Genomic DNA, 14437 nt, shown 5'->3' with positions numbered 1-14437 from the left:
TCACTAGCTTTATTTGAACATGAAAAACCAGTTCCATTTGATGGGTGTGTGCCTCGGCCCACCACAGGAACCGAACAAACAGAAAGGCAAATTCAAGTGAATTATCATTATCAAGTCTCCCACCATCTTTAGCCTTATTTAAACATTCACACAGCCGAACGTGAGGTTTTATAAAGGTTCGGTGGTATGGTGATTAAAATAGAAACAAGCGACAAGTAGCAGTTGCATCGAAGCTAAATGGGTTCGGTGATGGGGTTTTACAGTGGTGGTTTACAACGGAGAATCAGAAAAGAAATATACAGGTAGCAGCAGCTGCAGTAACCATAGCAATAACAGAAAAATTTATGGCGGTTGTGGTGGTGAGAGGCGATGGCTTGCTACGGTTAAACAGAAATAGTATAGTAGTAGTAAAGGAATGGCGATGATAATTACATATGGTGTTTGTGGGTGATGAAGATAGTTGCATGGAAGGTTGTTCACGATAATGGTAAGAAAGGTGTTGGTGGTCGATGAGAAGAGCAAATGAATAGATTAACTTGAACTCCTTGTGAATTGATGGTGAAAGAAGCGACTGACTTTTTATCAATATCTCTAAATATTTTGCTTGTAAATACAACATGTGATCGAATGAATTTCAAGTCCAAGGACAGAGAAAAAAAAATATATAAAAATAAACTTGGAAAAAGATGGCTAACGATATTTGGATTCATTCTTTTGTTGGTACATTTGATTCGTACGAATTTAGATATTGAGAATCAATTTACAACAGTTTGAAAGTGATATACAACTAATCAAGAATTTTCTGTGTTTATATAAGTGTATATACGGTGTATGTATTTATACATAAATCTGTATATGTATTTAATAAGTATATAGCTGTATTTATCCATATAATATATCTGTATTTGTATATATGTATAGCTACTATATTTATATCAACTTATTAAATATATGAAAGGACATACTAATAATACAAACATAAATACTTAATATTAATTTTAATAATAATAATAATAATAATAAAACCAATAATAATAATAATAATAATAATAATAATAATAATGATATTAATATCATGATTATACTAATAAGAATGATGAAAATAATAACTTTAAATAAAATGATAATTTTAGTAATCAAATTAATGATAATAATTGTGATAATTATATTAATTACAATTATAATTTTACTAATAACAATGACACTAATAATGATATAAATGATAATTGTTAGTAGTAAAAATAATAATAATGACTTTTAATTATATTAATAATAAAAATGATAATAGTATTGTAACAAATTACCTGTATTAGATTACATATTATGTATTATATTTTTAATAGTGTTATTGATACTGATATTAATATTAATATTAATATTAATATTTACCTTATTGAAATTAATATAACTATTATATCTTATCTTGTTTAAATAACCATCGAGCGATACAATCGTTTACTACATGAATTCAAAACCAATTATATATATTTTCAATATATTGTTTATATATATATATATATATATATATATATATATATATATATATATATATATATATATATATATATATATATATATATATATATATATATATATATATATTTATATATATATATAGGTTAAGTTCTCATTACATATTTTTAAACTAATAGATTTAATATTATTATATGTTAATAAATAATATTCATATATATATATATATATATATATATATATATATATATATATATATATATATATATATATATATATATATATATATATATCTATAACTATTTCTTCGTGAATTTTTGGAAGTGGTCGAGGTTAAATGCATATATTGAAATAGTTCAAACATTTCGTGATTCAATATTATAAACTTTGCTTATCGTGTCGGAAACATATAAAGATTAAAGCTTAAATTTGGTCGGAAATTTCCGGGTCATCACATATATGGACAGCTATACTTGAGTTTTCTGTTTCGATTGCTATTAAAACAACGATGGTATTAGATTATGGTAATGATTCTGTAAACCTTTTAAGTTATATGGATTAGGGACTAGGCTTTAATGGGTTTCATTTTTGTTGGGCGGCCAAACTTCTATTTTCGATATAGGCCAAGTATAATCTATTGGATTATCTTAGATGTTGGATTTTTGATAGGACTTCAATCGTTATTATATTTATAGAACTATACACGAGTATAAATGGTGATGATTGCGTTGATTCATAATGATAGTGATGGTTATGATGGTAGACTTGATCATAGGATTATGATGATGAGGATCATGGGTGTATAAGGTGATGTTAATGGTAATGATGTATTATGATAATAACCGAATCACTATGATGAAAATGTTAAAATGAGTTTTATTGGTGAAGTAGAGGGGAAACAGCAAATTTCGGGTTATATATAAATATTTCTGATTTAATTCAGAAAAACTGGATAGCTCAATTGGTTAAAGAAGTGTTATCGTGTTCGTGGGACGTCGCGGGTTCAAACCCGGACTTGGGCATTATTTTTAAAGGCTACTCCTTTGAGGTAGTACTACTATTACTATTATTATTATTATTATTATTATTATTATTATTATTATTATTATTATTATTATTTTTATTATTATTATTATTATTATTATTTTTATTATTATTATTATTATTATTATTATTATTATTATTATTATTATTATTATTATTATTATTATTATCATTATTATCATTATTGTTATTATTGCTAGATTATTTATTATTATTAACAAAATTAAATCATAATTATTAGTATTATCATTAAACGTTAATAGTATTAACATTACAAACAGTATTATTATTAGTACTATCTTTATCATTAATATTAAAATTATCATTATTATTATTATTATTATTATTAGAATTACCATAATTTTTATCATAATTAGTATTATTTTTTATCATTATTACTATTAATACTATTAATATATCAAATGTAGATTTTCTATATAAAAATATATTTGTGACATAAAACCTAACCATATTAATACTTTTGTAATAAATGTTAATTATCTATATAATGATAAATATATCTAATTAAGTTATTAATAAAACACATGATATAAAATGACAAATAAAATCACTAATAATATATATATTTGTTCAATTACCATTACATGTATTAATATACATGATTGAATAATAGGTTCGTGAATCTGAGGCCAACCCTGTACTTGTTCAATGCCGTCATATGTATTTTTACTACAAGATACAGTATGGTGAGTTCATTTGATTCCCTTTTACTCTTTACATTTTTGTGACTGAGAATACATGAGCTACTTTTACAACTGATTTATTAAATGCTTTTGAAATACATTCTGAACTGCGAATACATGAAATGCTTTTATAAATGTTTGACGAGATAGACACAAGCAAAACATTCCTCGAATGAATTATGTGGACGTGATAATTTCCACCATTAAATTATGTGGACGTGATAATTGCCACAATTGATATGAATATTTTTCTCCTGATTATTATTACTTGGTAACCTAAGAATTAGAGAACATCACTAATTTTGAGAATAAGTACACACCTAATTGACGCGAATCCTAAAGGTAGCTACCGGTTTTAACACCCCCACCAGAATGTTCACTAGACGGAAGGGCTAGTGGGCATGGTGTTTAGTACTTCGAAGTTTATATGATTATTAAACAGACGAGATGTTCTGTTTTGGGGATATCATTATGCGCATTATATGTTAAGGTCGGTTACCAAGCCAAGCTATGAAAGAAATGAAAAGTGAATGTTATGTATCGAGAGAATGATTTTATACACAAGTTATGTGTATGTTATTTTTGTGCATGAGATATGTGTACGATTACTAAGATTTATGAAAGATGATTTCGTACACGAGAAAGGTGTACTGTATTTAAAAGATATCGCATGTACATTACCGGTGGGTATAGGATTCGGGCCCATTTGTACCATGCAGCATTTAAATCTTGTGGTCTATCAAAATGATGAATTTTATTGTTTTATGATAAACCTATGAACTCACCAACCTTTTGGTTGACACTTGAAAGCATGTTTATTCTCAGGTATTAAAGAAATCTTCCGCTGTGCATTTGCTCATTTTAGAGATATTACTTGGAGTCATTCATGACATATTTCAAAAGACGTTGCATTCGAGTCGTTGAGTTTATCAAGATTATTATTAAGTCAATTATGGTTGGATATATTATGAAATGGTATGCATGCCGTCAACTTTCGATGTAAAGCAAGTTTGTCTTTTAAAAACGAATGCAATGTTTGTAAAATGTATCATATAGAGGTCAAGTACCTCGCGATGTAATCAACTATTGTGAATCGTTTATAATCGATATGGACTTCGTCCGGATGGATTAGGACGGGTCACTGCATTCAAAGGGACGTAAGAGTTCACAAGGTGTGGCTTATCGAAGTACTAGTGTTGTATCCGGACACTCCACCGAGTTTGGAGTATCATAGTGAAGAAAAATCTCAATTCGTAGAATTGAGGAGTGGATTAAGGAAGATTAGTTAACATCTTCCCGAACCACTATAAATCGTTGTGTTGTTCTCTCTTACCTTATCTTTTGATTACAATTTATCATATATTTTTATTGTTAGCATTATTAGAGAACAAACATTTCAAATCACACTATATCTAGTTCAAGTTCAACAAAAAGCAAAGAAAATTTTGAAAAATCGACTAAGTAACTATTCACCCCCTCTAGTTACTTACACTATTTAAACCAAACATGACGATCGATCCGACAACCACAATAACCAGTCGAGCTTCCAATTTTTGATACGATCAGAAATCTATTCATATGATTTTAATTGTATTTCCATGAAAGCCGTCGAATGTTCCAACACAAATTACCAAAGACCTTTTGATTACGGTTTCTTCAAATCAAATATATGCGCACGACCATTCCAAAGCTTGTCAAACCTTCGAACCCACGTAAGATAAAGGCCGATTACATTTACCACAAAAAGCATCATGAATGCTTAGATTCGTAACCAAACTCAAACCCACCATTTGTATATTCTTTCCCAAATATCCATCGCGAATCGACAAAAAATCATCGAATGTTCAAGTGTTTTAACATCATCATCACATGGAGGGGCATCTAACAGAATCTAAATCAATACCTCTTTTGTTAATTTCGGTACGGACCGCGATCCTTCATTTTAACACCCTCCATATGAAGAGCTCCACTTTAGTTGGAACCAAGTTGTTCTTGATAGTCTAATCTTGTATTCGGTATCAACACCTATTGTCTTATCATCGATAAATTTTGATAATTTCTTTGTAGTAAAAATCTAATCTGAAGCCAACTTTCAAGCCCACGAATCCATGGCCATATCCTGTTTAATATACGAATTCAGAAGCAAAATTAGGTTGTCTAGTTCTGTTTGAGCATCCCCCGTTAACCCTCTGTTCCAACTCCACGTTGTAATACAAGAGTTTTCGAACCACCCGAATCTGTCACGAACTAAGACCTCCTGCACAGTTTCCATATAATGCAGCCGTTTGAATTGTTATTTTAGGAGAGTATCGAGCAACCAAGGATCCTCCAAAAATCTTGTGCTTGCCCCGTCACCAATGACTTTTGTGAATAAATTTGCGAAATTCAGACCCAATGAATTGATAGCATGACCTGCACGTAAAATGTTTAACCTAAGACTACTCTTACCTTGCGGGTTACATGAGCCCGAAGGAGGGAGTAGTCCATTAGTGCCATGGATATTTTAATCACCGAAACCTAAAGAGAATTGTATTCAGTTTTGGCCCACCAAAACCATTTAGCCAATAATGCAAGATTTTTTTCCAAAGGGACCCGATATTAAGACCTCCCTTATCATATGATAAAAGAGAATCTTCCCATTTTACCCAAATTAATTTAGAATTTTCACCTGACCCTCCCAAAAAAGTTGCTTCTAATACTCTCTAATTTTTTTAATCACACTCAAAGGGGCACAAAAAAAGAGATATAATTTAGCGGTAAACTACTTAGGACCAATTAATTTAATGGTTTTAAGTATCTTACTATTTTTATTTGGAGGCATAATAATTATGTAATAATTAAATAGGGAGTACTTACTTTTTTTTTTTTGGCGAACAAAGAAACTGTATATTAATAGGACTTCATCAAAATGATGAAATCAAACAATTACAAGAACAAAGACCATATAACAGGCCATTGGAAATAAAACTTACAACATCCAATTACAAAAGAAAAGAGGGATTTTGATCCCAAACATAAGCTTGCAAACCATGAACAAGTTTAAGATTAGTCGCCCAAAGAAAAGTCTTGAGTTTGATATTGTGAACGAGCCTTAATCGACATGTGAATTTACTATTAAAGATAATATCGTTTCTTGCGACCCAAATTGCCCAAATAGTAGTGGGCCCGATCAACTTCCAAAACTTGGAAGCTTTGATTCCCATACCATAAAACCAATCGAAAGAGAAGTCGAGAATTGATCTCGGGATAACCCATCGAATGTTCCACCAACGAAAAAGGTCCGTCCAAATGCAAGAAGTCCACTTACAATGAAGTAACAAGTGATTAATAGATTCAATTTCGCGTCTACACCAAACACATAAGGTAGATTGGTTGGGGGTAAGATGTGCCTATGAGCTAAAATCGCTTTAACGGGGATACTTCCTTTGATGGCAAGCCAATGAAAAATCATTACCTTAGAGGGAACGAAATTACCCCACACAACTTTGGGCCAAACCATTGGAGAAACATTAGCCCATTGCACAAGAATACGGACTCCATCCGCTACAGAGTATGTTTCGAGAGGGCCTGCAGTCCATAAAACCATATCTTCCACAGCTTCATTAAGACGAAACTGAGCCAGAAAGTCAGCTAATTCGTTGGCTAAAAAAGAGTCATAAATGGACAGAGGGTGAGCAAGATGAAACTCCCACCCAATTTGAGGAAAGGCCGAGCAAGCAGGGGACCGAAATTGATTGACAGAGAACGATTTTAGCGAACATGAGGCGAATAAAGATGGGAATTCATCTTTTAAAATACGCCCGTCGGCCCAAGGATCGAACCAAAAAAGAATACTCTTTCCATTGCCTAACTTCTACTTCCAATTATTGGGACCAACAATATCAAATGCGGAGTCATTTTTGTGCAGGTTCACCAAATCTTTCCATATTGGAGATAACATAGAAGTCTTTAAAGAAGAGACATTATTCATAATTTTACCTCTAAAAGACGGACCGAAAGAGGTGACAATGATAGATTTCCAAAGGCCTTGTTTGTTATCATTCAAACGCGCCCACCATTTAGCTAGCATTGCAAGGTTTTTTAGGCGTAAAGGGGTAACACCTAGACCACCCAACTCTTTAGGCAAGCACACCGATGCCCATTTTACCAAGCAAGTCTTCTTTTTAAGGCAATCATCGCCCCAAAGAAAATTTCTTCTATACCTTTCAAGCTGCTTTATAACAGAAACCGGAGCTTTGTAAATTGACATAAAGTGAAGAGGGAGATTAGAAATAACCGCGTTAACCATGACCAATCTTCCATCGAAAGAAAGACACCGACCTTTCCACCCGGCTAACTTTCGTTTGAACTTATCTATAATCGGGGTCCACATCTCCTTTCTTCCTCTATTTAAGCCGATTGGAATCCTAAGATATTCCAAAGGGAAGGAGCCTACTTTGCAATTGAAAAACATCCGAGAAAATTTTCATATCATCTCTAGAAACATGATTGCCATACATCGTCATTTTGATAGCATTCATTTGGAGGCCGGAGATTTGATAGAATAGAGGCAACACATTCTTAATTCTATTAAGTTCTCTAAGATTTGGTTGAGCGAAGATTATAGTATCATCGGCAAATTAAGAATGATTGATTTTTAAGTTACGATCGATTTTACAAACCTCCAAAAGACCACTCTTGTGATGCCCCGTACAAAACCATCGTGTACGAATCATCAATAACAGGATCATTACAAGGTCAAATACTATATGCTGTTTCAAAACAAGTTTGCATTCATGATAAAAGGTGACGTTTTAACCAACGTCAAATGTTTAACATCCGAAAGTATGCTTCTACAAATAGTAAGCAAAATAATAGTACGTGACCCATAGGTCGTTACAAATATATTGTTCAAAAGTAATAACGTTTGAATGCAAGAAAAAATGTTTCATGCGGTGACATCTCTATCAAAGGCAGCGGAAGTCTACAAAGCATGACTAGTACGATAGCGGAAGCAAGCAAACCTTAAGCACCTGAGAAAAATATGCTTAAAAACGTCAACACAAAGGTTGGTGAGCTATAGTTTAAGTATAACAGTAATGTAAGGTAGGCCACGAGATTTCAGTGCTTCAACAGTGTTTCAAAACAGTATGAAAAGTATATGTATAACCGTGGGCACTTGGTAACTAACTTAACGTTTATCACCCCCTAAAAGTACACTTGGCGAGTGCGTATGTTTACGAAGTATTAAACACCTGTTAAATGCTAGCGCTACTAGCCCGAGTGGGGATGTCAAAATCTATGAATCCATATCTAAGATTCGCGTTCACCGGTTCAAAGACCAATGACTAAACGTTACCGAGCTAAGGGGAAAGTTTATGCCGTTGTATAACCCACACATATATAAAGTTTAAGTACTCGTGCCTAGTATGTAAAATGTAAAATGCGCATGTATTCTCAGTTCCCAAAATAGTTAAAGTAAAAAGAGATGCTATAACTCACAGTGGTAAAGTAGTAGTAAAGTTGACACGGGAAAAGTAAGCAAGTATGTTTGTCCGGAAGGGTCCTCAACCTAAGTCAAAAGTTACTAAGTTAGTAAATCGTTCCCAAAGGTTTAAATGTATGTAAATTAGGTCTTAAGTATCATCATCATTCATCATTAAACAAAAAGTGTAAAGTAAGTTTTAAGTCAAGACTAGGGTTTGAAACAAATGCTGAATTCGTTCAGTCGCCACGGCCTCTATACAAACTGAAATGAGGTGAGACCAGTGGCCATGGCTCAGTATATGAGTCCCCTAGGTACTGACCAATTTCCAGAACCAAAATCGTCTTCGTTTGACCGTGGTGACAGTTTAAGTGCGAGTAGGTCAGAAATTTCAGCACAACGTTAATAGGGTGTAGTGACTTTCGGGAGGCCATAGATCCTAAACCGTAACTCGGATTAAGACGAGGTCTAAACGGAAAATCATATACTCGAACCGAACTAACTGAAAATCAACTTTACAGTAGCCCAGGTAGTCTGATCAGTTCCATAAACAGTAGCTAAATGTGTTCCGGTGGGTTCTTGGTGCTTGATGCTCATCACGGTTCTCATCCTTGATGCGTATAGCTTCAAGTGTACAACTCGTTGATGGGTTTGAATCATTTTAACCAAGGTTTGACCATAATAACACTTGTGTAAGTCTAAGATATGTAGCACAACTCACTTAAGAGTTGTATGTAGTTTGATGAACCAAGTTACATCAAGATCTTAGATCCGACACATACATGAGTTACAAAAGTAATATTAAGCTACAAACTTGAAAGTAAACTAAATAATCAAGATTTTAATTTGAAGAACTTAGATCTTAGCTAGATCTTAAAGATCTTAGAGTAGAAAGTCTAGATCTAGTGTTCTTAAGTTAGATCCTAAGTTACAAAACTTGGATCTACACTTTAATGAAACCATAAGTTATGAAACTTAGATTTTCAACTTGAAAAATGTATGTAAGCTTGTAAGCTCTTATTTACAACAAAATTAGAAGACCATAAGCTATAGAAACTTAGATCCAACACAAGTATATGAAGTTATAACTAAAAAGTTATACTTCCATGTTCTTGAACTTACAAAGTTAACTTTGGTTCAAGAAAAATGAGATCAAGATTAACTAGTAACACTTGACCAAAATAACAACATCACGAACTTTAAAGTACTTACAAAAGAAAGAAATAAAATAAAGTACAAGTATTATGTTCATGTTTTGTTTCATACTTAGGAAGATTCAAATCAAAGTTTGAATCTTAGGATTTAAGTCTACAAACATAAACACAAGTATGAATATGAAACTTATGAACTTTAAATCTTGAAAAAATTTAAGTGTAGAACCATAAACTAGAAAGTTTAGATTCCTTGTTCTTGACTTCATTAAATAAAGATGGAAGTAACAAGATTTCATGAAGATACAAGTTAGAAAACTTGATCTTTAACAACAACAAATAACTAGTAATTAAACAACAACAAAGAATAAGTATCAAAACAAACAAATGATGATGATATTGTATGTATATATTTCGGTTTTTAGACAAGAAAAAGAAGAGAAAAGAAGCCTTGTTACTTACAAGTTAGAGAGAAAAATTAGAGAAAATGAAAGTGTGCAAGTATGTGTGTGTAAATATGAGAGGATACTAGTAAATAAGTAGTAAAAAAAATGAAAAAGATCTCCCTCCTCCCCATTGAAGTTCACGGCCAAAGAGGCCAAATGGGGCAAGGTCAAACTCCAACTTTCTAACATGGGAGATGGTGAATGCTTGGAATGGTAATAAAGCTAAAGGTTATGGGAAAATGGTGTAAATGTGTAAGTAACTAGATTCCTCATGATTAATTAATCCTTGATCTTAATCTTAATAATTCATTAGCTTAATGTTGAGCTAACTAGTCCATTAAGAAAGTAGGGTGGGCTTCCAAGTCCATATCTAATAATAAGAGCCCAAGTTCAAGTATGTAACAATTAATCCAATGAACCCCAAGTAATTAACTAGTAACCTTAGTTAATTAAAAATGATTAATAAAAATTTATCATAAATGTAAATAATATCCGAAATATTATTCGTGAAAAGTACGTGTGTCACAAAGACAAGTCGGGACATGCAAAGTCATGTACGGTAACAAGTAAATGTAATAAAATACATTCATTAAACACGAGCATTAATAATAAATATTATTAATTAAACGTTGGAAAATCCAGGGTCGTTACATTACCCACCTGTTAAAGAAAATTTCATCCCAAAATTATAAGCTGAGGTAGATGGAGGAGTTGGGAAAAGGTGAGGATACTTCTGCATCATTTGATCCTCTCACTCCCAGGTAAACTCAGGTCCTCGTTTGGCATTCCATCGTACTCGGATGATCGAAATCTTGTTGTGTTTCAAAGTTTTGACCTCACGGTCCATAATTTCAACAGGCTCTTCCACGAAGTGGAGTTTGTCATCAATCGTAAGTTCCTCCAATGGTATGACATGTTCCGGTTCAGCATGTCACTTCTTCAAATTTGATACATGAAAGGTAGGATGAACTGAGCTCAATTGAGTTGGAAGATCTAAACGGTAAGCAACGGGTCCAACACGCTCCAAGATTTCAAAAGGACCAATGTATCGCGGGTTTAACTTTACGCGTTTTCCAAAACGGATCACACATTTCCAAGGCACGACCTTCAACATTACACGGTCACCCACGTTGAATTTGAAGTCCTTACGTTTAAGGTCGGCATAACTCTTTTGACGATCACGGGCCGTATTAAGTTTCGCTTGAATTTGGACAATCTTCTTAGTTGTTTCATGGACTATCTCAGGTCCGGTGATTTGCGTTTCGCCTACTTCGGCCCAACAAATAGGAGATCGGCACTTGCGGCCATACAACGCTTCAAAAGGTGCGGAATTAATACTCGAATGATAACTGTTGTTGTAAGAGAATTCGGCTAGCAGCAAATGCCTTTCCCAGGCCTTTCCAAAATCAATGACACATGCACGCAACATGTCTTCTAAAGTCTGAATCGTGCGCTCGCTTTGCCCGTCGGTCTATGGATGATACGCGGTACTCATGTCGAGACGAGTTCCCAAGGCTTCTTGCAAAGAACACCAAAATCTGGAAGCAAAACGGGGATCGCGATCTGAGATGATTGATAAAGGCACACCATGACGAGACACAACCTCTTTGATGTATAGTTGAGCAAGTCTCTCCATCGTATCCGTTTCCTTCATGGCTAAGAAGTGTGCAGATTTAGTAAGTCGGTCAACAATAACCCAGATGGTAACGTATCCGCCTACCGTCTTTGGTAACTTCGTAATGAAATCCATTGTTATCCTTTCCCACTTCCATTACGGGATTTCCGGTTGCTGAAGTAACCCCGAAGGCCTCTGATGTTCGGCCTTAACTTTCGAACAAGTCAAACACTTTCCAACATAAGTTGCCACGTTCTTCTTAAGATTAGGCCACCAATACTGTTCCTTAAGATCGTGGTACATTTTACTGGCTCCTGGGTGAATCGAATATCTCGACTTGTGGGCTTCATCTAGTATAAGGTTCCTTAGATCTCCATAACGAGGTACCCAAATCCTTCCGGCATAGCATCGGAGTCCAGTATTCTTAACCTCGAATTGTGAGACGAGAATATTCAAGTATTTATGAGATATATTCTCCTCCTTGAGAGCCTCATCTTGGGCTGCTCGGATCTGGCTATTGAGGTTCGAATGAATGGTGATGTTCAGTGCCCGAACACGAAGAGGTGCCATCCTCTCCTTTCGGCTCAACGCGTCAGCTACAACATTGACCTTGCCAGGGTGATAACGATGTTCACAATCATATTCGTTTAGCGTCTCGATCCATCGACGCTGTCTCATATTCATTTGCTTCTGATCGAAGATGTGTTGGAGGCTTTTATAATCGGTGAAAATGGTGCTCTTAGTTCCATAAAGATAGTGTCTCCGCAGCTTTAATGCAAAGACAACTGCTCCAAGCTCGAGATCATGCGTAGTGTAGTTTCGCTCATGAATCTTCAGTTGACGAGAGGCATAAGCGATAACCTTTGTGCGTTGCATCAGTACACAACCAAAACCACTTTTCGAAGCATCGCAATAAATGACGAAATCGTCACTGCCTTCAGGAAGTGATAAGATCGGTGCGGTGGTTAACTTCTTCATCAAGGTTTGAAATGCAGATTCTTGTTCGGGTTCCCAAATGAAGAACTTCCCTTTGTGAGTCAACGCGGTCAAAGGACTCGCAATCAGAGAGAAACCTTCAATAAATCTTCGGTATTAACCGGCGAGGCCTAAAAATTGGCGGATATGAGTCGGAGTAGTGGGGGTCTCCCACTTGCTGATAGCTTCAATCTTTGCGGGATCAACTTTGATACCTGGATCACTTACAACGTGACCCAGAAATTGGACTTCCTTCAACCAAAATTCACACTTGGAGAATTTTGCATAAAGTTACTCTTGTCTCAAGAGTTCAAGCACTAGACGAAGATGTTGCTCATGTTCTTCTTCGCTTTTAGAGTAGATGAGGATATCATCTATGAAGATGATAACGAACTTATCCAAGTATGGCTTGCAGACATGATTCATGAGGTCCATGAACACGGCAGGTGCGTTGGTTAAACCGAATGGCAACACGAGAAACTCATAATGACCATAACGAGTCCTGAATGCAGTCTTCATCACATCGCTCTCTTTCACCCTCAACTGGTGATAACCGGATCGCAAATCGATCTTAGAGTAAACGCTTGATCCTTGTAGCTGATTGAAAAGATCGTCAATTCGGAGAAGAGGATACCGATTCTTGATCGTCAATTTGTTGGGTTCACGGTAGTTGATACACATACGGAAGGATCCATCCTTCTTCTTCACAAACAAAACAGGTGCGCCCCAAGGCGAGAAACTTGGTTGGATAATTCCGCGGTCTAGTAGTTCTTGTAATTGACTCTGCAACTCTTACATTTCGGAAGGTGCGAGTCAATAAGGTGCGCGAGCTACAGGTGCAGCTCCTGGCACTAAATCGATCTGAAACTCTACTACTCTCGGTGGTGGTAATCCAGACAATCTTCTTGAAGGACATCGGAAAACTCGTTCACAATACGTACATCGCCCACGCTCTTCACTTCGATTTCTAATGTTTTCACATGTGCTAGAATAGCAAGACGTCCTTTCTTCATGATCTTTTGCGCTTTCATGCAACTAATGAGATTCAGTTTCGAGCTACATCTCTCTCTGTAAATAATCCGTGGCTCACTGTCTCCGTGTGGTATACGAAGAGCTTTATCTCCACAAGGAATGTCGGCCCTTATCTTGGTCAACCAGTCCATACCAACAATAACATCAAAGCTTCCTAACTTAATGGGTATCAAGTCAATCTCGAAATCCACACCAGCTATGTTGATAATAGCTCCTCAGCTAATTTGGTCAACTTTTTCAAGTTTTCCATTGGCTACCTCTACAAGCATACTCTCCTTTAAAGGAACTAACGACCAATTTATCTTATCGCAAAAGTGTCTACATACATAACTCCTATCGGCACCATTATCAAATAAGACAGAAGCTAATAGATTGTTGATAGTGAATATACCTGTGACCAAGTCGGGGTTTTCACGAGCATCCCTTGCATTTACATTGAAAGCTCTGCCACGCGGTGGTCCGCCGTCCTTTCGCTTGTTGGGACACTCATTTCTGAAGTGGCCCGTTTGTTCGCATTCATAAAACTTTCTCGG

This window comes from Rutidosis leptorrhynchoides, chromosome 7 (genome assembly GCF_046630445.1).
Source record: "Rutidosis leptorrhynchoides isolate AG116_Rl617_1_P2 chromosome 7, CSIRO_AGI_Rlap_v1, whole genome shotgun sequence".
Taxonomy (NCBI): Eukaryota; Viridiplantae; Streptophyta; class Magnoliopsida; order Asterales; family Asteraceae; genus Rutidosis; species Rutidosis leptorrhynchoides.
This window is presented reverse-complemented; position numbering follows the sequence as displayed.